General features: G+C 39.5%; 1 protein-coding gene and 1 long non-coding RNA gene across 7 annotated transcripts in view; one reads left to right on the forward strand and one right to left on the reverse strand.

Annotated features, from left to right (window-relative positions):
* Window positions 1-27,753, reverse strand: part of CRH (corticotropin releasing hormone) — a 188,613-nt gene that overhangs the window by 69,551 nt on the left and 91,309 nt on the right. For 4 of the 6 annotated variants that reach the window (XM_032315720.1, XM_032315719.1, XM_032315717.1 and 1 more), the window contains one exon: window positions 4,793-4,915. The gene's annotated coding sequence lies outside the window, so the exon portion shown is untranslated. Of the gene's footprint in view, window positions 1-4,792; window positions 4,916-10,185; window positions 10,293-11,973; window positions 12,076-27,753 lie in introns of those variants that run through there. The other 2 variants (XM_032315722.1, XM_032315721.1) reach the window with 2 other exon arrangements.
* Window positions 10,410-27,753, forward strand: part of LOC116574853 — a 72,030-nt gene continuing 54,686 nt past the window's right edge. Inside the window, exons 1-2 of the long non-coding RNA XR_004279522.1 lie at window positions 10,410-10,573; window positions 14,020-14,171. This is a non-coding gene — a long non-coding RNA (uncharacterized LOC116574853). The remainder of the gene's footprint in view (window positions 10,574-14,019; window positions 14,172-27,753) is intronic.

The raw sequence follows: 27,753 nt of genomic DNA on the forward strand, positions 1-27,753 counted from the left end.
GTTCCTCACATTATTCAGGGCCCTGCAGATGTTTCACTGGTTCCTCAAACTTCGAAGGCCTAAACCAGCACCTATCTTCCCCAGCAGATAACTGCTTCTTTTCTGTCTTCCCCGATTCAGGGAAGACCACCAGCATCCAGTTGGGCATTGTACCCCCACACCTCCATTCTGTGCACATACAGCCATCCACCCTCTCCTCAGCTGCACCTCCTCCTGGTCCTTCTTCTCTTAGCCACTGCCTTGATTCTGGATCTCAATACTCCCTGCCAGGGTTGCCACAGCAACCTCCCTCCCTAAGCTACCACTCACAATGGCATCTCTGCAATGCTGCCAAGCTGGCTGTAATGGAATTCCTTTGTAGTTCCCCATCACTTTCAGAATTAAACCCGAACTCCTTAGGGTGGCACCAGGCCAAGATCTTTATGATTTAATCAATACACCCTCCTCTCCAGTTTTTTTAAAATAGGAAGTGGGAAATTAATAACAAGGACTTAGGGATTATGCAAGTGGAGAAAGACACCCCCCCCCGCCGTTTCTATGCCCCAGTTGTACCAAGAAACAATGTACCATGTCCCTGTCTCAATGCCCGGACAGGGAGCTCCCTTCCCTTCTTTCTCCACCTGGATAACCCCGACTCCAAGTATTAGTTTCCTAGTTACCACTGTAACAACATACACAAACTGGTTGGCTGAGGACAGGAAATTTATTGTCTTACAGTTCTGGAGGCCAGAAGTCTGAAATCAAGGTATCAGCAGGGCCATGTTCCCTCTAGAGGTGTGAGAGAAGGAATAGTTCCGGGACTCTCTCCTGGCTTCTGGTAGCTCCTTGGCTTGTGGCAGCATAATTCCAATCTTCTTGCGGCGTTAACCCTGTGTACGTGTGTGTGTACATGTGCACATGTGTGCGCCTTTGTGTCTAAATCCTCCCCTTTCATCAGGATACATACCTGGTTAGAGCACAAGCTAATGACCTCAATTTGACTTAATTAACTCATAAAGATGCTAACTCCAAATAAGGTCAGATTCTGAGGTACTAGGGCTTAGGATTCCCACATATCTTTTGCAGGAGGGGACAATATTCAATTTGTAACAGTCCTTAAAGCCACAGCTTACACATCACCTCCTGGCTGAGCAGGGCTCGGTGCCCTTTCCCCTGCACTTCCCTGGTATCCTGTCTAGTCCCTGTTATATCATACTTAAAATCCACATCTCTCTGTCCCCCATCCCACCATGACTCTGAAAAAAAGAACCAACACCTTCATCTCTGTAGTCCTAGGTCCTCCTCTGCCCAGTGCTGGGTATATCATGGGCATCAAACATTTGGGGTTGAGGAATGAACACAGATGGTGATGGATTTTGCAAGCTGTGCCACTGGCCCCGTTACTTGCCTTCACCACAGGAATACAAGGGAATACACGGTCAGCAGGTTTGACTGACCTCTGTCCAGACTCCAGCCTCAAGGACAACTAGATGAGCTGGCAAATTTAGTCCATTTGTCTCATACCAGCCTGATCCTGACAGCTGTAAACTTCAGCAAAGACAGGGACCCATGGGGCGAAACTTCAGGATCGCCAAAACTTTGCCTTGAATATCATTGTTCAAGTATATGCATGAATGGTTGCCAAAATGAAGAAAGATTTTTTTCTTCTGGTTGATTTCCCTACTGACCTTTCTCTGAGCCTTATGAACCCGTTCTTCTAGAAGGAGATCCTTGAGATGGAACAGCAACTGTAGACTCAACTACAAAGTGCAGCTCACCTCTCCTCCAGCACATGGAGAAGTCAGAAGGCCGCAGATTTCACTGCTTCTTCACGGCTCGCCCCCTGCATGCCAAAAGCTACTTGGACCTGGCTCCAGACCCTGCTGTGGCCGGAGCAGCCAAGAAAACTGCTTGGTGCTGGGCCCTTCGCTTCTGTCTGTAGCACCTGCCTTCTCAAAGCAAGTTTTGAAATAAAACCACTACATTCCACCTCAACTATAGAAAAACATTGACAATTCACTTGGAAGTATGGGTCACAGCTGCCCTTCAGTAACTGCCATTACTAAGATCGTGCCTGTGTTGAGGTTTTTATCTCCACCTTAATGAATTGTGAAACAGGACCATCTTCTCTGTGCAGGACAACTCACCCAAGCAGGTCTGGTCAATAAGCATATGTTTAGATTCGCTCTTTGGTTCCCAGTGTGCTCTGGTGGGTTTGTGGCAGCATAATTCCAATTTGTCTCATACACATCCTTTTGATGTGCTAAGATCCTTCATGGTGATGGCAAAGTCCATGATCAGGTTCAGAGGAGTAGTGCCACACAGGTGGGAACGTACTCATACAGGAAGAATCCTGCCACTTCCATGCTGCAGAGATTCTTTAATGTTCTCAAGAACATGAGAGCCCATCCTGAGAGCCTCTGCTTTGCACCACTTGTCATTATACTAAAAATGACTAGTTTTTTATTGTATATCACCTCATTAACAATAATTGTGGTCATTTATTGAGCATCTGTTAAGTACCATTAAGACTTCACAGCAATCCTAGCTGTGAAATGGAAAGAAAATGAAATGAAATGCATCCAAACAGGAAAGAAAGAACTAAGATTGTGTTTGTTTGCAGATAGTATGATCTTATATGTAGAAAACCCAAAGATTCACCAAAATATTGTTAGAACTAATACACAAATTCAGTATTATTGCAGGATACAAAATTAATCTACAAAAATCAACTGCACTTCTATATATGAACACTGTATCTGAAAGAGAAATAAAGAAGACAGACCCATTTATAACAGTATCAAAACCAATAAAATATTTAGGAATACATTTAACTAAGAAGATAAAAGATGTTACACTGAAAACTATAAGATATTGATGAAAGAAACTGAAGAAGACACATAAATGGAAAGATATCCCATGCCTGTGGATCAGAAGAATTAATACTATTAATACTATTTATTAATATTAATACTATTTAATACTAATTAATACTATTAAAATGTCCATACTATCTAAAAACATCTACAGATTCAATGCAATCCCTATCAAAATTCTAATGGCATTTTTCACAGATGTACAGAAAATAATCTTAAAATTCATATGGATACACAAAAGACTTAGAATACCCCAAGCAATTTTCAGAAAGGAGAAAAAAGCTGGAGGCATTACAGTTCCTGATTTTAAACTATATTACAAAGCCACAGTAATCAAAACAATATAGCATTGGCATAAAAACATACAGACCAATGGAACAGGATCAAGACCCCATAAATACGGGGTCAACTGGTACTTGACAAGGGAGCCAAGAATACTTACTGGGTAAAAGATAGTCATTTCAGTAAATAGTGCTGGTAAAACTGGATATTCACATGCAAAAGAATAATAGCAGACCCCTATCTTACACAACTCACAAAAATTAACTTGAAATGGATTAAAGACTTAAATATAAGATACTGTAAAAACCCTAAAAGAAAATATAGGGAAAAATCTCCTTGACACTGGTCTTAGAAACAATTTTTTTGGCTATGACACCAAAGGCACAAGCAACAAAGACAAAACTAAACAAATGGTATTACATCCAATTAAAAATCTTCTGCACAGCAAAAGAAACAATCAACAGAATGAAGAGGCAACCTATGGGATGGAAGAAATATAGGCAAATCATATATCAGATAAGGGGTTGATATCCATAATATAGAGAGAACTCATATAATTCAATAGCAAAATAATAATAATGATAATAATCATAATCATCTGGTTAAGAAACGGGCAGAGAATCTGAGTAGACATTTTTCCGAAAAAGACATACAAATGGCCAATAGTACATGAAGAGATACTCAATATCATTAATCATCAGGGAAACACAAATCAAAATGACAATGAGATATCATCTCACACTTTTAGAATGGCTAAAGAGACAAGAGATAGTAAGTACTAGCATGGAAGTGGAGAAAAGGAAACCTTTTGGTGGGCATGTAAATTAGTCCAGCCACTATGGAAAACAGCTTGAGTTTACTCCAAAAATTAAAAATAGAGTTACCATATTATCCAATCCTACTTCTGGATACATACCCTAAGGAAATAAAGCCACTATCTCAAAGAGATACTGCTACCCCACCACCATGTTCACTGCAGCATTATTTACAACAACCTAGACATGGAAACAACCTGAGTGTCCACTGATGGATGAATGGGTGAATTAAAGAAGATGTGCTGTACACACACATACACAAGGAATATTTTATAGCCATAAACAAGGAAGAAAGTCCTGCCATTCATATCAACATGGATGGAACTTGAGGGTGTTATGCTAAATGAAAGAGGTCAGAGAGACAAATATTGTATGATCTACTTAAATATGGGGTCTAAGAAAAGCTAAACTCATAGAAAAGAGATTAGAAAGGTGGCTGCCGGGGGCTGGAAGTTGGGGGAATTGGAGATATGTTGGTCCAAGGGTACAAATTTCTAATTATAGGATAAATAAGTTCAGGGGATCCAATATATTGCATAGTGACTACAGTTAACAATACCTGTATCATATAAAGTTGGTAAGAGAGATCTTAAATGCTCTCTTCATACACACAGAAATATTGTAATTATGTGAAGTGATGAATATGTTACTTAACTTTACTGTAGTAATCATTTTGCAACATAAATGTATCAAATAATCACATTGTACTCCTTCAACTTACCCAATGTTATGTCAATTATATCTCAAAAATGCTGGAAAAAAGCCTTCACAGCAACTCTCTGAACCTTTATCCCCACTCTATTAGAGAAGAAACAGATGGCTTATCTGCCAAATACTCACATGGTCAGTAGGTGACAAAGCCAGTTGGCCAGCCTGGGTGTATTTGATTCCTGGGCCCATATTCTTCACTAAATCATCTTCAACACCTTCAGGTCTCCAGTAATCACAGTCAGAAATAAAACTCTGAAATGGATGAAAGACCTGGATATGAAACAGGTATCCATCAAAATCCTTGAGGAGAACACAGGCAGCAAACTCTTAGACCTCAGTCGCATCAACTTCTTCTTAGAAACATCGCCAAAGGCAAGGGAAGCAAGGGCAAAAATGAACTATTGGGACTTCATCAAGATAAAAAGCTTTTGCACAGCAAAGGAAACAATCAACAAAACCAAAAGACAACCGACAGAATGAGAGAAGGTATTTGCAAATGACATATCAGATAAAGGACTAGTATTCAAAATCTATAAAGAACTTACCATATGGTTTCACTTACTTACGGAACATAAGGCATAGCACAGAGGACATTAGGAGAAGGAAGGAAAAGATGAGGGGGCGGAAATCAGAGGGGGAGACAAACCATGAGAGACTATGGACTCCGAGAAACAAACTGGGGGTTTTAGAGGGGAGGGGGATAGGGGATGGGTTGGCCTGGTGATGGGTGTTAAGGAGATCATGTACTGCATGAAGCACTAGGTATTATATGTAAACAATAATCTTGGAACACTACATCAAAAACTAAAGATGTACTGTATGGTAACTAGCATAATGTAATAAAAAATAACTTATCAAACTCAATACCCAAAGAACAAATAATCCAATCAAGGAATGGACAGAAGACATGAACAGATATTTCTTTCAAGAAGACATCAAATAGCCAACAGACACATGAAAAAGTGCTCAACATCACTCGGCATCAGGGAAGTACAAATCAAAACCACAGTGAGATACCACCTCACACCAGTCAGAATGGCTAAAATTAACCAGTCAGGAAACGACATATTGCCAAGGATGCGGAGAAAGGGGAACCCTCCACTGTTGGTGGGAAGGCAACCTGGTACAGCTACTCTAGAAAACAGTATGGAGGTTCTCAAAAACACTGAAAATAGAGTTACCCTATGACCCAGCAATTGCACTACTGGGTATTTACCACAAATATATAAATGTAGTGATCCAGAGGGGCATGTGCACCCCAATGTTTATAGCAGCAATGTCCACAATAGCCAACCTATGGAAAGAACCTAGATGTCCATCAGCAGGTGGATGGTTAAAGAAGATGTGGTATATATATATACAATGGAATACTATGCAGCCATCAAAAGAAATGAAATCTTGCCATTTGCAACCATGCGAATAGAACTAGAGGGTATTATGCTAAACAAAGTAAGTCAATCAGAGAAAAACAATTATCATATGATCTCACTGATATGAGGAATTTGACAAACAAAACAGAGGATCATAGGAGAAGGGAGGGAAAAATGAAACAAGATGAAACCAGAGAGAGAGAAAAACTATAAGAGACTCTTAATCTCATGAAACAAACTGAGGGTTGCTGGGGAGTAGGGGAGGGAGGAATGGGGTGGCTGGGTGATGGACACTGGGGAGGGTATGTGCTATGGTGAGTGCTGTGGATTATGTAAGACTGATGAATCACAGACCTGTACCCTCGAAACAAATAATACATTATATGTTTTTTTAAAAAAAAACTCTGAATGGAACAAAACTGAACTTTGTCCTCTTGCACTTCCAGCACAGAGTACATAAACAGATCTTACTGGCATAACTGGAATCTTCCTCAATTGTCTCTTCCACCCCCTGCCACCCCCAGTTGTTGACGCAAATGCTGGGATGAGGCAAGAAGGCCACCCCAGTGAAAGCACAGAATGAAGCGGCTCCAAAGAGATGAAAATAACCTCCCTGTACCCAAGTAAACCTCAGCATATTGGGCCCTGTGGGAAGCCTTGCAGAGCCTCGATATAACAGCTGTGACTTAAGTTCCTGTACCCACACTTTCTACAGACTATGCAGAAATGACATGGGTTCCTGTATGCCTCACAGGGAAAGCAACCCACCTCCCACCAGGCGAGCAGAGACAAACATATGTCATGGGTTCCTATAGACATCCCTCCTTCCACCAAGGCAAGAAGCCAGACTGGACAGGAGTCCAGGATTTGAGTCCCAAAGATTTGTAGGAACGGGTATATAAAGACAGGAAACTGAAAAAGGGCCTCAGCTGACCCCAGCAGACAGGACTAAATACATACTTAAAAAAAAAAATTCATTTCTAATTCATACACATGGATAGAATGACTATGGGCCTGGGAACATTTGCCCAACTGGAATCACAACATTTCATTAAAGCATTGTTGACCCTGCAGGAGAGGCTGGGAGCACTGAAGGAGAAGTGTCTGCATCCCTTCTGCTTAAAGCCTTTCAGTGGCTTATCTTCTCTTTGGGAGAAGTCCCAGCTTGTTAGTCAGCACAATGTGGCTCCTGCCCTAGCCCCAGGCCATCTCATGCCTCTGCTCCTGAGCTTCCACAGATGCTCTAACACACCTTGCTCTCCTCTCTCCAAAACAGCTGTGCCTATACCCAGAACATTATCTCCATGCCCTCCTCACCAGCTGACAGCTGCTCATCATTCACATCTCCACCTACCACCTCCTCCTGGAGCCCTCTCAGCTCCCCTCATGTGTAGGTCGGACACTTCTAAGTTTTCTCCTAACACCTCCACTCGGTATCAAAGCAGTCATGCTGATGGAAACTATTACAAGACAGAAATCTCCCTGAGGGTAGGATCCAGATCACTGTGTTGTTATTATGCATTGAGTGAGCAATATTGTACTGGAAACACAAACTATAAATGAATGGAGCAAATGAATTCAGGGATAAAGCTTGATTTATTCTCTCTGCCCCTGAGAGGTTTCCATCTGCTCTAAAATTAGATCCCTATCATCTTGTCTCCAGGGTCTGTCCAAGCAGGGAGTGCCAAGCCAAGGATCCACTCATATTCTTTGAGTTTGACTATCTCCCATTAAAAATATAACCCATAAACCCAGACCAAGGCTCCATCCATCAGATACCAAAGGCCAAACCTGACATGATCAATTAGAGGGCTGCTCTTGCCGTCAGCACCAGGAAATGAAGAGTGATCCGGGCCCCAAAGCTCAGGGACACCAGCAGCTGCCCCAGCTCTGACAGATTACCTTGGATGCACAAAGAGTGTGTCTAAGAAGCAAAGAGGTTTCCTGTGCAGGAAGATGAGAACTGCACAGATATGAAGCTTAGCTGGTTGAGAGAAAATAGCAAAATGTTACTCTGTCATTTAGATGTATTTTCATTTTTCATTTGGCTCAAAGATATACTACATTTTCTTTATGAATAAAAACTACTGCCAAATAACAATGACCTGCGCAGGAGATGGAAACCTAATGTAGATTCCTTTTAATCCTAGAGCAGGAGAATAAAGCTGTCTCTTTATTATCGATTAATCTGACCAGATTGGGGAGTATTTTGGCATTTTTCTGCCTTTAGATAAAAGACCTCAATGTGAGACAGGAATCCATCAGAATCCTAGAGAAGAACATAGGCAGTAATCTCTTCGATATCAGCCACAGCAACTTCTTTCAAGATATGTCTCCAAAGGCAAAGGAAACAAAAGTGAAAATGAACTTTTGGGACTTCATCAAAATCAAAAGCTTCTGCACAGCCAAGGAAACAGTCAAGAAAACAAAGAGGCAACCCATGGAATGGGAGAAGATATTTGCAAATGACAGTACAGACAAAAGATTGATATCTAGGATCTATAATGAACTCTTCAAACTCAACACACACAAAACAGACAATCATATCAAAAAATGGGCAGAAGATATGGACAGACACTTCTCCAATGAAGACATACAAATGGCTATCAGACACGTGAAAAAATGTTCATCATCACTAGCCATCAAGGAGATTCAAATTAAAACCACATTGAGATATCACCTTACACCAGTTAGAATGGCCAAAATTAGCAAGACAGGAAACAACATGTGTTGGAGGGGATGTGGAGAAAGGGGAACCCTCTTACACTGTTGGTGGGAATGCAAGTTGGTACAGCCTTTTTGGAGAACAGTGTGAAGATTCCTCAAGAAATTAAAAATAGAACTTCCCTATGACCCTGCCATTGCACTCCTGGGTATTTATCCCAAAGATACAGATGTCGTGAAAAGAAGGGCCATCTGTATCCCAATGTTTATAGCAGCAATGGCCACGGTCGCCAAACTGTGGAAAGAACCAAGATGCCCTTCAACGGATGAATGGATAAGGAAGATGTGGTCCATATACACTATGGAGTATTATGCCTCCATCAGAAAGGACGAATACCCAGCTTTTGTAGCAACATGGACGGGACTGGAAGAGATTATGCTGAGTGAAATAAGTCAAGCAGAGAGAGTCAATTATCATATGGTTTCACTTATTTGTGGAGCATAACAAATACCATGGAGGACATGGGGAGTTAGAGAGGAGAAGGGAGTTGGGGGAAATTGGAAGGGGAGGTGAACCATGAGAGACTATGGACTCTGAAAAACAATCTGAGGGGTTTGAAGGGGCGGGGGGTGGGAGGTCGGGGTACCAGGTGGTGGGTATTATACAGGGCACAGATTGCATGGAGCACTGGGTGTGGTGCAAAAATAATGAATACTGTTATGCTAAAAATTTAAAAAATTAAAATTAAAATTAAAAAAAAAAAAAAGAAGGAGGCTTCAGGGGAAAAGCAATGATGTGCCAGTCACCCCAAGAGCAGCAGCTGCCCCTGTGCAAACTCCACACTGGCGACTCTCACCCAACATCCTCCCCAAACATGAAAAGTGGCCCAGAGAAAAGACCCTTTAGGCCTTTCACCCAGTTCTCAACAATCTCTCTTCTCTGGACAATGCCCCGTGCCAAGCTAGGCGTTCCAGTCATATTTACACTGTGACCTACCCTCCTGGCTATGGTAACATATGTGGGCCAGAGCTGGAAATTCAGAACTGGGGTTAAAAGTGTCCAGTTTCAATCTGGGTTGGTCCCTGGATCGGGGAAAGCCCAGAGTCTTTGAAGACAGCCATTTTCTGCCAAGTGGACAGAGGAAGATAGTAAGCCAGTGTGTGGGAGAAAACAAGCCAGAAGTAGCTGCAGTGACAGGAGAGGGACTTACTGGATTCCTTCACCTAGACCCTCACTACTCCCTTTCTCCAACACTTTCCCTTCTGGCCTGTACTCCTGTCCACTGTAAATGAATTCCCACAAACCCTCAGACTCCATGGAGCTCTACTTCTACCTGACTGATCCTCCTTGACTTGACAGAATGCTGGATGGAAAGAGCATTGATTTCGGTGCTGCATTTTTTCGTCTCCCCAGATCACAAGTGCACACAGTTTCCCCAGCACTCAGGTGTGCTCAACACATATTTATTGAAAAAGTAATGATATTACCCTCCTTGAAGGCTTCTCAGTGAAGGCTGCTCATTCATTTTCTTCCTAGACACCATGAAGAAAGGTGGACATTGTCCCTGCTCCTTACTGCTGCTTCTAGACACCATTCCTCCTCCCTTATAAACACAAACAAAACCCCAATAACGGCTACTCTTCTCTCAAGTTTATGACATCACAATCATCCACCCAGCTCAACTGCATTCCTCAGACAAGTTCTCCCCCACTTAACATGGACCCTCATCAGCCCTGGGTCCGATTCCAGCCCTTGGTAATTGCTCCTCAGGGTTCCACCGAATTCGTTTTGGAGTAACATTTGGTAATGGCCTGGTGAGAACTGATATGTCTGGATCACAGTAGCTACACAGTTGAGACCATGTATGCTAAATAGGTGAGTTCAGTCAATTCTGGTCAGTTTGGCTCATGTAAGCAGTTAAACTAGGGAAGCTGGCTTTGAGAAAAGGCTCACCTCCCTTAACAATAAGTGCTTTGACCTGAGTGCCTTCATTCCTCTCTAAAACTGAACTGAGTGGACATTACAGCTTTTGGCACTTCTCTAAGATAATTTATTTGGCACCGTGAATAATATCCCAGATTCTTTACATTTCATCCACACCAAAACGTAACACCACCATTCATTTATTACCCCCTGTACAGAGCCAGGTTAAGGAAGGTCAGTAGCTGTTGCTTGGGTGATGCAGTCTCCCTTTATAAGGCCCTCATGACCTGTATGTGGTTCAGTTATCCCTGAGCAACTACATCCTACTGGGCAGAAGTACTGCAAAGAAAATTGCAATTATGCACATATGTAGCTGTCTGCACCATGCTTCAAAACCCTTTTATTTCTTGGTCTCTGTGCAACATGAGAGCTGTGCATGTGGAAACCAATTAGGACCTGAGAGCTTCTCCCCACAAAATCAGAGAGCACTTAACTTCTGGGACTCCCTCTCTGACAGAAGCTGTGGGCGTAAAAGCCACCCGCCCAACCTGGCAGGCAAGTATAGTTTCACATGCTTTCCCAGGGCCCTTGCACAACCTCAAAAAAGCAGAGTTGAAATTGTTTGGCACTCAAAAATCAGACTCTTTGGTGCCCTACTGCTGCCCACTGCTTCCTAAGCAAGAAGAATCGTGCAGATGAATAAAGGAAGACATACCAGTTAGGGCCTCTGGTAAAAGTGATAATTTACATAAGGCCAAGCAATACCCTTGACCAAATCCAGACATCTCCAAGGAAGCACCTATGATAGGTAGGTACACATGCCTGCAGAGTCACTCCCATTGGCACACTGGGTACATAGCAGTAGTAATGACCCATTCTAACAATCTGCCAAGAGGGTCTGGCCATGAGGGGCTCACAGCAGAGTAATATGTACCTCTAAATACACACACACACACACACACACACACACACACACACACACACACACACTTGTTCTTACTTCCCCCTACGTGACGCAGCTCCCACATGTAGTGATATGGTACAGAGAAGTCTAGATGGTCACAGGTAGGTGGGATGGCAGTGATATTTCATATCCTCTTGCTCATTGGTCTTGGCTGTTGCCTAAACCATCAAGCTCAAAACTTATAATCAAATGATAAAATTATCTGAATCAATCATGTACATCTTACTTTCCATTTCAGTATGTCACATTAACTATGTGATACTGTATAGCTCTAAAGCATGTGATTGGCCCACAAAATCTTTAAGGTTCCAGCTTTCCACTTAGGAACTATCAGCCAAAATAGATATAATATGCTGCATGAGATTCCTTTTCCAATTCAGGTATTTACCAAGACATTCATCCAAGCACGTGAGCACATCTAAATTTGTTGTTCGTGGTCATGCTGCAGACTGACTTCAGATGAAAAATTACTGAGCCTTCCCTCATTGATCTTCTCCCAGACCGTCCCCCCACTTCCAAGTCACATCACTTAGAGCTTATGTGCCCACTATCTTGCCAGTTACCTCACTCTGTTCTTCTACACTCTGCCAAGGAGAAGGCCTGGCCCCCTCCCCTAAAAAAATGTAGCAAATATCACTCAATTACAATGTCCTTGATACCAACCAAACTAGATTATTTCAGACCTAAACTGTTTCTAGGAAGCTTGAGGTAAATTTATCAAAAAGTTGCTAAAGTCTGTTTCTCTTAGAGGTAGCAACACACAGGCTGACTGAACCATTCCAAAAAGATGGTCTAGTCACTGAAAAACCTGACAGTCAAGGGCTCAATTCAGGCAAGTCTGGATTAGTGAAATGACATAGTTGATGGGAGAAAGGAGAAACCCACAGGAGCGGTATGATTCTCCTCCTCGTAGAGGAGAGGGGGGATCAGAGAGAGGCTTACAGTAGGTGTTAGAAATGTTTAGAATTCTGTTTTAAAGTTCTATGTCTTAGTCAAGACGATTTGATGAATTAGTTTTGATATAAATTGGTCTCTTCTTAGCTTTAGATTAACACAATCTGCACAGCAGTATTCATTTTAGCATTGTTTATGATGAAAAACTGAAAGTCTATATGTGAGAGAACATAGTTACAATAATGTTATTTCACTCAATGGAATATTATGACATAATTAAAACAAGGATTCTGAAGAGTGTCATACTATGGAAAATACTTAAGAAGTAGCAATAAGTCAAATGGCAAAGGGAACCAAAGTACACACAATCTATGTTATGATTTCACATTTTAAAGTAAAATTTATGCAAAGAAAAATATAGTCGGGCAGACAGTTCACCTAAACACAAATGTGTTTAGGTGATGGGATTATAGACTTTTTTCTCTTTTTTCTATATACCTCTTTTCCAAATCTAATGAACATGTACAACTTTTAATGAACACATTTTATAATAGATACATATTTTAAAATATAAGAAAACTGTCTCAGAGACCACACTATAGAAATCAGAAGGAATCAGAAAAATACAGATAAAAAAATTACTATATGAAACTAACCGGTTCATCTGATGAAAGATGAGGGAATGCTGAACTGACTTAGAGGCTACTAGGGGAACAGCCCTCTAGAAAAAAAATCATGAGACTTAATGCTATGGACACAACCCCACATTTTTCCTTTCTTTCCTTTGCTTTACCACAGGGAAACAAAATATCAAGCAAGATTTTTCTTTTGAGAACTAGAAGCAGGCCATGGAAAGCTTGCACTCACCTGCTACATTTTTAATTTTTACTCCTCTGTTACTTACAAGGGTTTTAGCACAGATTGTCTTTTAAACACTCTCCATATTCAAGATGCTGGACATTCAAGAGCTTCAAAACTCTTGATGAGTTTTCAAAAAGGTGGTGGCCTAACAGCTTTCTCTGCATTTAAACCTACTGGTTGATTTCCTGTCCTAGGTGTTGGGTACTGTCTTCTTTTCCTCCAAATGTTCTTACCTGTTTTCTCTGACCTCTTCATCCTATCCAAGTCCCTGTGAATTCACACTACGTTCTCTGCAATATAGAGGGGGGTTTCCTCTTAAACCATACAGGCCTCAAAAAAAAAAAAAAAAAAAAAGGAGGATTATTAACCACAGGATCTTATTCAAATTCCAACAAGGGAAATTGCATTTGCCTCTCTATCATTTCCCCTGTCATTTATTTGAAATACTATTTAATATCCCTCTCAAAATAAAACCTGTTGCAGAAAGGGCTGCCTCAGAGGGACCTGCCTCTTCTAGCACAGAGGAGATGATGTTTCAGAGATGTATGACTAATACTCCTGGGGCAGGAGCTGAGTACACTGGGATCCTTTGGGAGTAAAGGTACCTCTGAAGGATCAAATTGGTTTTTATTTTATGAGTGCAGTAGACAGTCCCATTAGACAGATTTTTTCCCTCCAGGATTCTGCAGCATCTTCTGACATTCAGAATCAAGCCGAGAGCTGCTCTGTAATAGTGTGTGGATGACGCATTACACACTGACTCTGTGACATCATGTCATCTTGTTCTCAGTTACAGCAACCCAATGTGCCTGCCCTGCACACCCCAGCTCTGTGAGTCACTGCATGATATATTGTCCAGGAAATGCAAAATGACGCTCTTCTTAAAAATTCACAATTTAAAAAATTGGGGCTTCCGGCTAGGGAATGTAGAGTGAAGAAAGTAAACTCTCAGGAGGGGCAAGTTCTCATTTCTGTTTTTCTTTTCATTATTGTTTAAGATCCTATAAAGGGATTATAGTTTATAAATAAGCACAGCAAATGGTTATTTTCTTCAGTGTTTTATTGCCACAAAAATTAACTTTATTCTTACCAACCAGAACTTCCCATTATAAGCAGCTGTGCCACTCCACATCCTAAGAAACTTTTACCATAGGGGTACCTGGGTGGCTCAGTGGGTTAAAGGCTCTGCCTTCAGCTCGGCTCGTGGTCCCGGGGTCCTGGGATCCAGCCCGGCATTGGGCTCTCTGCTCAGCAGGGAGCCTGCTTCCCTTCTTTTCTCTCTCTGCCTGCCTCTCTGTCTACTTGTTCTCTCTGTCTGTCAAATAAATAAAATCGTTTTTGTTGTTTTTTTTTTTTTTAAAGAAGCTTTCACCATCAAAAATGTTTGAATATCTATGTGTGCATTATGGGTGTTGAATACAATTGCCTAAATAACCACCACTGTGCCTGAAGAATTCTGCAATACTAAACAATCCAGACACATACAAACTTATAGTGAATTTTGACAATGATAGAATAAAGTAAAAATCAAGGATAATATACTAAGGAGAAAATTAAAATTTAACCTTATCCAAATACTTCCAATCTGAACCAAAAAATCATGTGCTAGACGCCAAACACTGAGAATTTGAAGTTTAAAAACCTTTTCTTCTCTGCTTGACTTATTTCACTCATATGGTTTCACTTATTTGTGGAGCATAACAAATAGCATGGAGGACATGGGGACTTAGAGTGGAGAAGGGAGTTGGGGGAAATTGGAAGCGGAGGTGAACCATGAGAGACTATGGACTCTGAAAAACAATCTGAGGGTTTTGAAGGGACGGGGGGTGGGTGGTTGGGGTACCAGGTGGTGGGTATTATAGAGGGCACGGATTGCATGGAGCACGGGGTGTGGTGCAAAAATAATGAATACTGTTATGCTGGAAATAAAAAAAAAAAAAAAAAAAAAGAAAAAAAAAAAAAAAAACCTTTTCTTCTTCTGTCTCCACCTTCCAAATTTCAGTAAATAAAAAAATTGGTGAACCAAAGGTCCAGTGAACAAAAAATGGAGGGAAAAAGAAAAACAGCAGACATTAATCAAGCTGGGATGTTAATAAGGATAGAATCTCTTTCTGGCAAGGCTGACCTTTCCAAACCAGTACTTGTCATTCCTAAAGCTTAAGACACCAGGACAACCAGACAAATAGCAAGAGCCCAGAACCCCCAGGGTTCAAAAGCAATCAGGCAGACAGCACACGTTAAATACCACCCCCCCTTGCCTCAAAACCACCACCCTTTTCCAATTAGAAATGCACTGTTGGGGTGCCTGGGCATCTGACTCTTGGTTTCAGCTCAGGTCATGATCTCAAGGTTGTTACATTGACCCCTGGGTAGAGCCTGCTCGAGATTCTTTCCCTCTCCCTCCCCACCACTTGCTCATGCTCTCTCTCTCTCTCTTAAAAAAAAAAAAAGTAAGAAAAGAAAAGCACTGTTAATGAGAGGGCAGCATCATTTGGGACTTTGATTGCTACAGGTTTGATTTGGACTGGTGTCTGGTTAAATCTCAAGGAAGTATGCCCCATGAAAGTATGGGCTCCATGGAGGAGGGATCACTCTGCATAGTCACTTAACAGGAAAAGAAAGCCCTGGAACCACTATTGGATTTGGAAGTCAGCCAACCAGAAAAACCTGAAGGACCCTCTGGACCCAGACACTCTATTACATCCCTGGAGGAATTTCATTCTCTCTGTGCCACAGTCCATTTATCCAGCAGCAATAAGGGCAACTCAAGTCCTCTTCGCTGGGTATGCAGTTGGAAATTCAGGCAGGCTTCCAGAGATACTTCATGTTACAGGTACATACATGCCTAGCTATGCATTCCCTTTGGCTTCATGGCTGGAGCACAGCTGGAGGTAGCAGGTGGGAAACAGAACAACTTTGCCTTTTTCCCCAGTATTACTCTGGGCCTGCCATGCGAAACTTCACTAGGGGTCCTAAATAGGTTCAAAGTCAATGTCCTGGAAGCAACAGTAAGGATTACAACTCTTAAAAAAAAAAGTTGTCAAAATTTCACAGTTATAATGATGTTCATCTAAGAACCTAGAAATAATGGCAATTGCATGGCTTAAAATTAATGCAAAAGAGTAAGATACCCAAAGGCATCTAAGGCAAGATGGCTCCCAGGCTTGCAGTTTTATCACAACTTCATTGAAAGTAACTGCTATTTTTAAAAAGACCCAGTCAATCAGAAGAAAGATCCAGTCACTATGGAAGCACTAATGGTCACTCGTTACTGATACTACAAAAACAACTTGATGGTTGCACAGGTAGAAATTGTCAAACAGTTTTCCAGAAAGGCTATGCTTTTTTATATTCTCAACACAGCAATGTGTCAGTGATCTTCTCTGTATCCTTGTCAGCATTTGGTATTATCATATATTTTTTTAGTCATTCTGATAGGTGTATGAAAATATCTCATTATACTTCTATTTTGCATTTCCTTAATGGATAATGATATTGTATATCTTTTTGTGTGCTCATTTGCCCTTTGCATATCCACTTTGGTGGAATGTTTCTTCATGTCTTTTGACTAATAAATGGATTATTTGTTCTTTTACTGTTGAAGTTTGAGAGTTCTTTATAGGTCTTAGATACTAGTTTGTTGTCAGATAATGTGGTTTGCAAATGTATCCTCCTAGTCTGTAGCTTTCCTTTTATACTTTTAATGAGGTCTTTCAAAGAGCAAATATTTTAAATATTGGTCAAGTCCAATTTATCGAGTCTCCTTCTATGATTCATGCTTTTGGTATCCAAACTAAGAACTCTTTGCCTCGTTCTAGATCTCAAACTGAATTTTCTCATGTATTTTTTCTAAAAGTTTTATAATTCTGCAATTTACATTTAAGTCCAAAATCCATTTTGAGTTAAATTTTGTTTTAGTCATGAGGTTTAGGCAAGATTCATTTCTCTCTGCATGTCCAACTTCTCCAGGACAATTTGTTATACAAGTTATTCTTCCTGTATTTAACCCCTTCTGTATGTTGGTCAAAATCAGTTGGGCAAATCTGTATAGGTCTATTTCTGAGTTCTCTATTTCATTTCTTTGATCTATGTGTGTAGCTCTCTAAAAATGCCAAACAGTCTTGATTAGTGTTATTTTATAATTAGTTTTGAAATTGGTTAGAGTGATCCCTCCCACTTCACTTTTCTCTCTCTCTCTTTTTTTAAAGATTTTATTTATTTATTTGTCAGAGAGAGAGTGAGTGAGAGCAAGCACAGGCAGACAGAATGGAAGGCAGAGTCAGAGGGAGAAGCAGGCTCCCTGCGGAGCAAGGAGCCCGATGTGGGACTCGATCCCAGGACACTGGGATCATGACCTGAGCCAAAGGTAGCTGCTTAACCAACTGAGCCATCCAGGCATCCCCACTTTTCTCTTTCAAAATTACTTAACTATTCTGATTCCTTTGCCTTTCCACATAGATTTTAAAATAACCTGTCTACAACTATTGGGGCACCTGGGTGGCTCAGTGGGTTAAAGCCTCTGCCTTCAGCTCAGGTCATGATCCCGGGGTCCTGGGATAGAGCCCCGCATCGGGCTCTCTGCTCAGCAGGGAGTCTGCTTCCTCCTCTCTCTCTGCTTGCCTCTCTGCCTACTTGTGATCTCTGTCTGTCAAATGTCAAATAAATAAATAAAATAAAATAAAATAACCTGTCTACAACTATAAAAATCTTGCTCAGATTTTGGTAGGTATTGCATTAAACATGCATATTCTGTTTGGAAAGAATTGACATCCTTGCTATGCTGAGTCTTCTAAACCATGAACATATCTCTATTTATTTGATCTTTGATTATTTTCGTAGTATTTTGTAGTTTGTATAATACAAGTTTTATTTATGTTTTGTTAGATTTATACCTATTTCTCTTTTATTTGTGCAATTATCAATGGTACTGCACTTTTAATCTCAGTGTCCACATGTTCATTACTAAAATATAGGAAAACAATTCAGTTTTGTACTGGATTCACTTAATGATTATAGGAAGTGAGTTTGTTTGTCTTCTGGAGGGGCACTTTTTGGTAGATTTTTCAGGATTTTCTAAACAGACAATTATGTCATCCACATCTGAGAGATATATCTTCATTTCTAGTATGTACAACTTTTATTCCCTTTTCTTGCTTTTTGCCCTGGCGAGAATTTACAGCACTATAAAGAAGAGTGGTGAGAGCTGCTGCTTCCCACTTCTAGGAGGAAGACATATAGTCTTTCACCATCAAGTTTGATGTTGGCTTTAGGATTTTGTAGATTCATTTTATCAAGCTGAGGAAATTCCCCACTAGTCCTGTTTTTCTGAGAGGGCTCTCTAAATAAAAATCTAAAAAATCTAAATTGTCAAGTGTATGTATGTGAAGTTGCTATTAATATTCCTGTATTATCTTTATAATATTTGGAGGAGGAGGACCTTTAGTAATATTCCTGCTCTTGGTAATTTGCATCTTCTCTGTGTTTTTTCTTTGTTAATCTTGCTGAACATTCATCAATTTTATTGACTTTTTCAAAGAATCAACTTTATGTTCCATTAGTTTTCTCTACATTTGTTTTTAAATTCATCGATCTGTTCTTATCTTTATTATTTCCTCTCTATGCTTTCTTTGAACTTATTTTGTGGCTCTTTTTCTAAATTCTTGAGGTGAGAACTTACATTATTGATTTGAGACTTTTCCTCTTTTCTAACGAAAGCACTAAGTGCTATAAATTTCCCTTAAGTACTGCTTTAGCTGTGCCCCCCAAAATTTTGTTATGTCCTATATTCACTTTCATCAGTTCAATTTCTTTTTACTTCAGTATAATCTTTGACCCAATGGCTTACTTAGAATTGCACTGCTTAATTTCTACATGCTTGGAAATTTTCCTGTTATTCCTCTGCTGGTGAGTCTAGATAATTCCACTGTGGCCAGAGAGCATATACTTATGACTTCTATTCTCTTAAATTTGTTGAGGTTTGTTTTATGGCCTAAAATATGTTCTATTTTGGTATATGTTCCAATAACACTTAGAAAGAATGTATATACCGCTGTGGCTGGGCAAAGCTTTCTATAAATGTCAATTAGATTTCGTTGGCTGATGATGTTGTTGAACTCTTCTATATTCTAGCTAATTTTCTGTTCAGTGATTCTACCAGTGTTGCTAGAGGAGTACTGAAATCTCCAACCATAACTGTGGATTTGTCAATTTCTTCTTACAGTTCTATCAGTTTTTGCTTCCCATATTTTGCAGCTTACTCTCTAGTGCATACCCCTTTAGGGTTACTATCTCTTCTTAGTAGACTTATCTTTCATAATTATATAATGTTCCTTTCTTATTCTAATTTTCTTTGCTTTGCAATATACTTTATATGATATTATAAAGCCACTCCTGATTTATTTTGGTTAATGTTGGCATTTTTCATCTTTTTTACTTTCAATCTTTCTATATTATATTTGAAGTATGTTTCTTATAAACACCATATAGTTGGCCATAGTTTTTAATATACCCTGTCAATTGCTGTCTTATAGTCAGTATATTTAAACCATTGACATTTAATATAATTATTGATATGTTGTGACTTATGGATGCCATTATATCTTTTGTTTCTCTTTGTTCTTCAAGTATTCCATTTCTATTTTCTTTGGTCTGTCTTAAACATTTTTTATTGTTATTTAAATAATTTTTAAAAATCCTCAGACTTACTATGTTATTTTTAAATGTACCTCTTTGTAGAGTTTTTTAGTGGTTGTTCAAGGTACTACATTATATATAGATAACTTACACCTCTACTGATACCGTGGGGCAGGGAGGTAGTATCATTAACAATGAGGAAAGTTGAAAGTCCTAACTCTCTACTAGGTCTCCTCCAACAGCACTCTAGCAGAGGGGTTTCCTTATTACAATGTGAAGAAGGTGGAAGTCTTTTCCAATGTGGGTTAAGGTAGGGCCATGGTTTTCCTGTGGTATTTGACTAGAGTAGAACAATTATCTTAAAGTTTTCTGTCTTGAGATTGGGTTGGAGTGGGGGAGGTGTTAAAAAAAAACTTTTCTGTCTTAAAAAAAATAATAATAGTTTTCTGTCTTCCTAAACTACCTCTTTTCTAGTCCTTTTGCTACAGACAGCAGGCTTTAACGAGTGCTTTCTTTGCATTTGGTGCTTTTTTTTTCATTGTAATTACTTTTTTTTAAATTTATTTTCAGCATAACGTATTCATTATTTTTTCACCACACCCAGGGCTCCATGCAATCTGTGCCCTCTATAATACCCACCACCTGGTACCCCAACCTTCCACCCCCCCGCCCCTTCAAACCCCTCAGATTGTTTTTCAGAGTCCATAGTTATAAGGCACATAACTAGAGGTGCCTCCACAGGGTGCGGCCCAGAATAAAGATGGCGCCGGCTTGCCGTCTCTTCCGGCCAACAAGGCGCCAATTTCACAGTTTCGGTTCCTGAAACCTATGGCACTTCCTCCTCTCGCCCGATCTTATTGGCTCTTCCCCCTCTGTCCTCACTTCCCTTCTGCTGCTCTATATAAGGTGTGCCCCCGCACAATAAAGTGAGATCCTGCTTCGACAGATCCCCCGAGCCTGGTGTCGTCCGTTGGTGCGTCCGGGTTCGCGACACTCGCCATCCCGCTCAGCCCCGGGAAGGGGCCTCCAGCTGGTCCGGTCGCCTCCACCCCTCCGAGGGAACCCCAACACATAGTCTCTCATGGTTCACCTCCCCTTCCAATTTCCCCCAACTCCCTTCTCCTCTCTAACTCCCCATGTCCTCCATGTTATTTGTTATGCTCCACAAATAAGTGAAACCATATGATAATTGACTCTCTCTGCTTGACTTATTTCACTCAGCATAATCTCTTCCAGTCCCATCCATGTTGCTACAAAAGTTGGGTATTCGTCCTTTCTGATGGAGGCATAATACTCCATAGTGTATATGGACCACATCTTCCTTATCCATTCATCCGTTGAAGGGCATCTTGATTCTTTCCACAGTTTGGCGACTGTGGCCATTTTAAACTAAAGACTGTAGTCGGAGATACAGAAGGACACTTAGAAGGACTACATCATTCTTAAAGGGACTATTCACCAAGATGATCTAACAATTGTAAATATCTATGCCCCCAATATGGGAGCAGCCAATTACATAAGAAAACTGTTAATCAAGATAAAGAATCATATTGATATGAATACATTAATAGTAGGAGATCTTAACACGCCTCTCTCAGAAATAGATCATCGAAGCAGAAAATCAATAAACAAGAGCATTGAATGACACATTGGACCAGATGGACCTCATAGATATATACAGCACACTCCACCCTAAAACAACAGAATACTCATTCTTCTCAAGTGCATATGGAACCTTCTCAAGAATAAACCACATACTGGGTCACAAATCAGGACTCAACAGATACCAAAAGACTGACATTATTCCCTGCATATTCTCAGATCACAATGCCTTGAAACTGGAGCTCAATCACAAGGAAAAGTTCCGAAGGAACTCAAACACCTGGAAGCTAAAGACCACCTTGCTTAAGAATGCTTGGATCAACCAGGAGATCAAAGAAGAACTGAAACAATTCATGGAAACCAATGAGAATGAAGATACTTCAGCCTCTTTTTTTGACTGTTTCCTTTGCTGTACAGAAGCTTCCAGATGACTGGTTTATCAAACTCCAAGTCTCAGATTTATGAGATTAAAAAAAAAAAAAAACCACAGGGAATTTACCATTATGTTGTTCCTTAAGTCTTAAGGTTCCTAGCTCTTCTACCTTCTTCTTTCCACCTTTCATTCTTACATACGTTTCTTATATATATTTTATATATACTGTCCAAAGTTTAGGTTATACTTAACCAAACAAATAGGAAAAAGTATGTCTACTCCATCTTCCCAGTAGTGTAAGTGCTTCTTCCTTAGCTATTTAATAAAGAACACTTAAAATAACTAAAGAAAGCACCAGCTAGCCATTATATTGTCATATAAATATATTCACTATCATCTAAATATATTTATTGTAAGATAAATAAACATTATCATAAAATTTAAATTGAACTGGTATTTATTCTGATTCTCATTATCAGAAAACTGGGTTTTTCTTTAAGGCAAAGAGAAGTTTTCTTCTAATGTGAAATGATTCATTTTAATAATTCAAAAGACTGTTCAATTATCAACTTGATATTATGAATGTTATTTTTTAATTAATTTATTTATTTTAGAGAGAGAGTGTGATAGTGGGGGGGGGAGATGGAGAGAAAGAGAAACTTCAAGCAGACTCCCTGCTGAGCATGGGGCCTGACATAGGGCCCAATCCCACATTCTTGAGATCATAACCTGAGCTGAAGTCGAGGCAGACACTAAACTGACTGAGCCACCCAGGTGTTCAGTTATTATAAATATTCTCATATGAAAGTACATTTGTATCAGCTTGTTATAAATGCTGTAATTTGTGGCAGGTTAAAGATAGAGCAGGTTTTTGTTTTTTTTATTAAATTATGCTGCAAATACTAGCATCTGTTACCAGATACTAAGAAAGCAACCTGTTTTCTTAGCTAGATGATATCCCAGTCTCTGTCTTCTTAAACGCTCTAACCATACCTTGTGTAATCTTTTTCAAGAAAAACATGAATTCTAGAGGCAAAATTCAGTTAATCTCTCAATCAGCCTCAAGTGACCAGAATCTTCTAAACTGTAGCAACACAAGACTTTGTTATATGTAAGTCTCAGGCATCAACTCCATATGTGAGGGAAGGAAGCTTCCTAGTTTCTTACACCCTTTCGTGTAAGAGTAGAAGAGCGTCTCTAAAATATTTCAGTGTTTTCATGAAAATACCCACTAGCATCCCCCTACACATCACAGAGAATTCAATCGCTGAGGAGTAAAGTACAGGGGTGAAGAAGTAGTAGTGGACAGAGCATTTTACAGTTTTTCTAGAAATGGAGCAGCTAATAACCACTCTGTTACAGAGTCACCTCTTGTAAGCTTCTGAAAGTCTCTACAAGCTTCTGAAAGTCATTTTAGGCTGGGATAAATAAAGCATTCTTTACAAAGGCTATTTTCAGGCTTTTAAAAAAAAAAAAACTTGCATTCTAGTAGAAAATAGGGAGGGGTTAATAAAGTCCACCCACCTGGCTACCATTACCCAGTTCCCTCCCCAGGACAGTGGTTCTCAAACTGTGACCCCACACCAGACTTACTGAGTCAGAATCTCTAGAATTAAGGTCTAGAACCAGCATATTTAACAACCCTGTGGTAACTGGGAGATCTCTGCCTTTGTAGTTTGAGGAACATAGTTTGAAAATCACTGTGCTTCAGTTAGTTTAATAGTTAGCATAACACACAGAAAATCAGACCTCTATGGGGAATATTAAGTAGAAACAGAACCACCAAAATCTCCAGTCACAGTGAACAATTAAAGAGCAGCCACCACAGGTGGTCCTGGGGTCCAGAGCAGGAATGTCGTGCATACTGAAGACCAAACCACACCAGGGTGGCTTCCTATTATTTTTTGCTTCATTGAGTTATGAGGTGAATGGTAGTATAGTACAAGTAAAGGTAGGGGGGTTTTCTTTCTAATTCCCTCTTTTATGAAATAACTTTTTCTAAAATAGTGACTTACTGAAACATTTTACGTCTTACTAAAACATCTTACTATGGAAACACGACATTTAGAGAGAAATCTATTAGTCAACAAATGTCAATTCATGAACAGTGTTCTTTCTAAAGTTAACACGAATAATTTAATTGATCAGCACCATCAGCTAACATCAATCACCAAGGGGACATGGATAGCACTCCAAACAGATAACAGAAAGAAGGGGTTTGGAGGAAGTGTGCTGCATAAAGTCAAATATATATAGAACAAACAAATACCTATGCTGCCAAAAAGCAAAACAAAACAGGGTACCTGACAAGCCCTCATATACCAAACCACTGGAAGCAGGCAATATTAATGTTAACACTGCTTTTACATGAACTGTTTATGTTTTAATATCTGATTTCAGATTTCCCATATTGCTTCTCCTGTATATAAGGATTTCACAATTTTGCCTATTAAAGCAATAGCAATATTTGGCTATACTTTTAGTATCCTAAAAACATGCCAGGATGTCCAAGAAAGGAATAAACAAATTTTAAAATATTTATTTCCAAAGAATATATAGTGGCACAGGGGAAAACTCTTTATACAACGTTAATTTTTTTTAAAAAACAGAGATATAAATCTATATTTTGGTATAATAATGAGTTTGATCCCAATTTTATAAAATTTGCATACATATGTTTATTTGAGATAGGTTGAAATAAATAATAATAATAATGTATACACACATTTATTTCAACTCTGGATATTGAGTATATTATTTTCTGTTTTACACATTTTTGTTCTAAAATTGTCTATAATAAATGTATATTCATTTTATAATTGGAAAAAAATGTATTTTTTACATGACCAAGTTTCCATTCTCTTGAAATGTTTCTAGAATCTTTTCTACTTAGTCATGCTCTTTTTAGCAATAAAATCATTCCCAACATATTTGAAAATACCCTTCAAGCACAAAGCCATTGGCCCCAAATATGAACACAAATCACTGAAGCTTTAAAATTCTACTATCCTATAAAGAAGATGTGGTTCATATATACAATGGAATATTGCTCAGTCATCAGAAAGGATGAATACCTATCATTTGCATCAACATGGATGGAACTGGAAGGGATTATGCCAAGTAAGTCAAGTAAGTCAAGCAAAGACAATTATCATTTGGTTTCACTCATATGTGGAACATAAGGAATAGAGCAGAGGACCATAGGGGAGGGGAGGGAAAACTGAAGGGGGGAATATCAGAGAGAGATGAACCATGAGAGACTATAGACCCTGGGAAACAAACTAAGGGCTACAGAAGGGAGGTGGGTTGGGGGAATGGGTAAGAGAGTGATGGGTATTAAGGAGGACATGTGTTGTGATGAGCACTGGGTGTTAATATGCAACTAATGAATCGCCGAACACTACATCAAAAACTAATGATGTACTATATGTTGGCTAACTGAACATAGTAATTTTAAAAACTCTACTATCCTAGGTCCTTCCATATGCCATGTATTGGCACTTTTGTTTCATAAATAAAGAAGCTATAGGATAACAAGGAATTTTACCAGATCCTCGTGTGTCTGCCATACTGCCATTCACATTCTGTTGTACTTTAGGCTTTATAAAGGATATGTCAAATACTAACAAATACTTCACCTGTGAGAGAGGCATAGCTTGAGGATATAAATCATACATACATCCTGTTCCTAATTAAGGAGGAAGACTGACATATGTCATTGGAGACAACATAACAGACAGCTCCTCTGTGACACCAGGTTTTACCTTAGTCAAAATGTTGCTTAGGAAATACTTGTCGGGATAAGACAAGGTTATATATACTGTTACCCATGGGACTGAGGACAGTCCCAAATACACGTGTAGAAGACAAAAAAATTGCTACATAAAATCTTTACTCTTGAGTTACTCCAGTGATATATATAAGCAAAGTGAATTGAGATTTTTAGCAAGGGGGCCCATGGATGGGCCCACACATTAGCTTTGTTGGAGAGATGTAGGGACAAGTTACCTCTGCCCATAGCTATAACTCACCAGTTAGCTAATTAAGAGCCCTGGGTTTATTTGTATTCCTTGGGCAGAGGACACATGGGGCTAGAATGGCTGTTATGAATTAGGGCCTTATGAATATCATGTGTTCATTTAGTAACCTGAATACTTCGTGCCTTTTTTATACTTAGCATTTCATAGATCCCATATATATTTAGTGTATAATGAATATTTAGTACCCAGGACCTCATGAATATTAGAGATATTTTGATCTTTTTATTCCTTCTCACCTATGTTGGACCTACACATGTTCTACTTACTGTCTATTTATATGGAACATATCTTAAATGTTTCACTTATTTTTTTATAAATTTATTCATCTTCTACAATAGAACTAAATATTTCAAAGGCAAGTGCACATTAAAACCACATTGTCCCTAACTGCCAGACTAGTAACCCTATCAGAGAAAGAAATTCATTTAAGTCATCATAACTTACCTACATTGATATGGGAAATCTTGCCTGCCTTCCAGAGCTGACTAGCTGGTTTTAACCACTATGAGCTATATGACTCCAGTCAAATCACTTATTCTCCCCATCCTTCAGTTTCCTCAACTCTAAAATTGGAATTATAATGGTATCCACTATATATGGCTATTGTGTAGATTAAATGAAATAATCCAAGCACTCAGAACCGTGCCCAGCACATAGTATTTGCTATATAAGTGATAATTTTGTAATAAAATTTTCCATAGACCCCTTCATACTGGTGTCCCCAAAACATCTCTTTTTCATCTAAGCTGTCATCTCCAGGTCTACAATCTACCTCTGTTACCTTTGGAAAATTACAGTGGTACTTGTCTTATCTCAGATTATTTGACAAAGCAAAGTAAATGTAAATGTGACAGGACTGGTAACACAATGAGATCAGTCCAATGAGAGGACAAAGGAGAGAGTATTACAATCTTCAGTTCAATCCTCAATCAACTCTCACATGAATTACACCATTTCCAATCATTTTACCGTCCTTTTAACTCACACTCCTTATTCTCTGTACAACTGATTTGCCTGTATTATCTGATTGCGGTTTTTTTCTCCTTCTCCTGCTCTATTCAGTTTAAAGTACTCTATATCTGCTAGCCAGCTTGTGAACAAATGCATCCTGCCCCTCCATCCATTCTCCACACTTGGCCGAGAATGCATATTCCTGGTGTCTTCTACGAGGATTCACACATCCAAACCCCGTTTGTCAACACCATCTGCCATTTCTCTCCAAGATCTTTCTCAATCATCCAAGTCCCATCTGAAGGCATAAATGATGAAGAATGATAATAGTTACCCTTTGCCCAATAGCTGCTATGTACCAGAAAGTTTGTTCATGGCTTCCCACTCTTGATCTCTAATCCTGATATCATAGGCATTATTGTTAGCACCCACAAGATATCTTGTGAAGCAACCCTCATAAACCCAGAGACAGGAAAAATAAAAATGTGTTCAGAGTTAAGCTGTACAATCAATACAAAGTAGATTAGAAATATGTTATTACCTTAAACACCCAAAAAGTGAAGAGTCTTGCATTAAATGACCAAAACCAGATAGAATGTATAAAGTTATCTAAAGAAAGAACGTGCCATAAAAACTGCAGGAAAAAAGAAGTCTGCCACTAACTGGTTGACTGAAGAATCATTCTACTACTCTCTTGTCACTTTCCACTATAGAGTATAACAAAGCCAAGCACTTCCTTTTCCAGTCTTCTTTGCAGCTGGAGGGATGGGTGACAGGCACATAAAGAGACCGTGCAGTGGGGTCATATTACACA

The sequence above is a fragment of the Mustela erminea genome, chromosome 16, assembly GCF_009829155.1.
Source record: "Mustela erminea isolate mMusErm1 chromosome 16, mMusErm1.Pri, whole genome shotgun sequence".
NCBI classification, from domain to species: domain Eukaryota; kingdom Metazoa; phylum Chordata; class Mammalia; order Carnivora; family Mustelidae; genus Mustela; species Mustela erminea.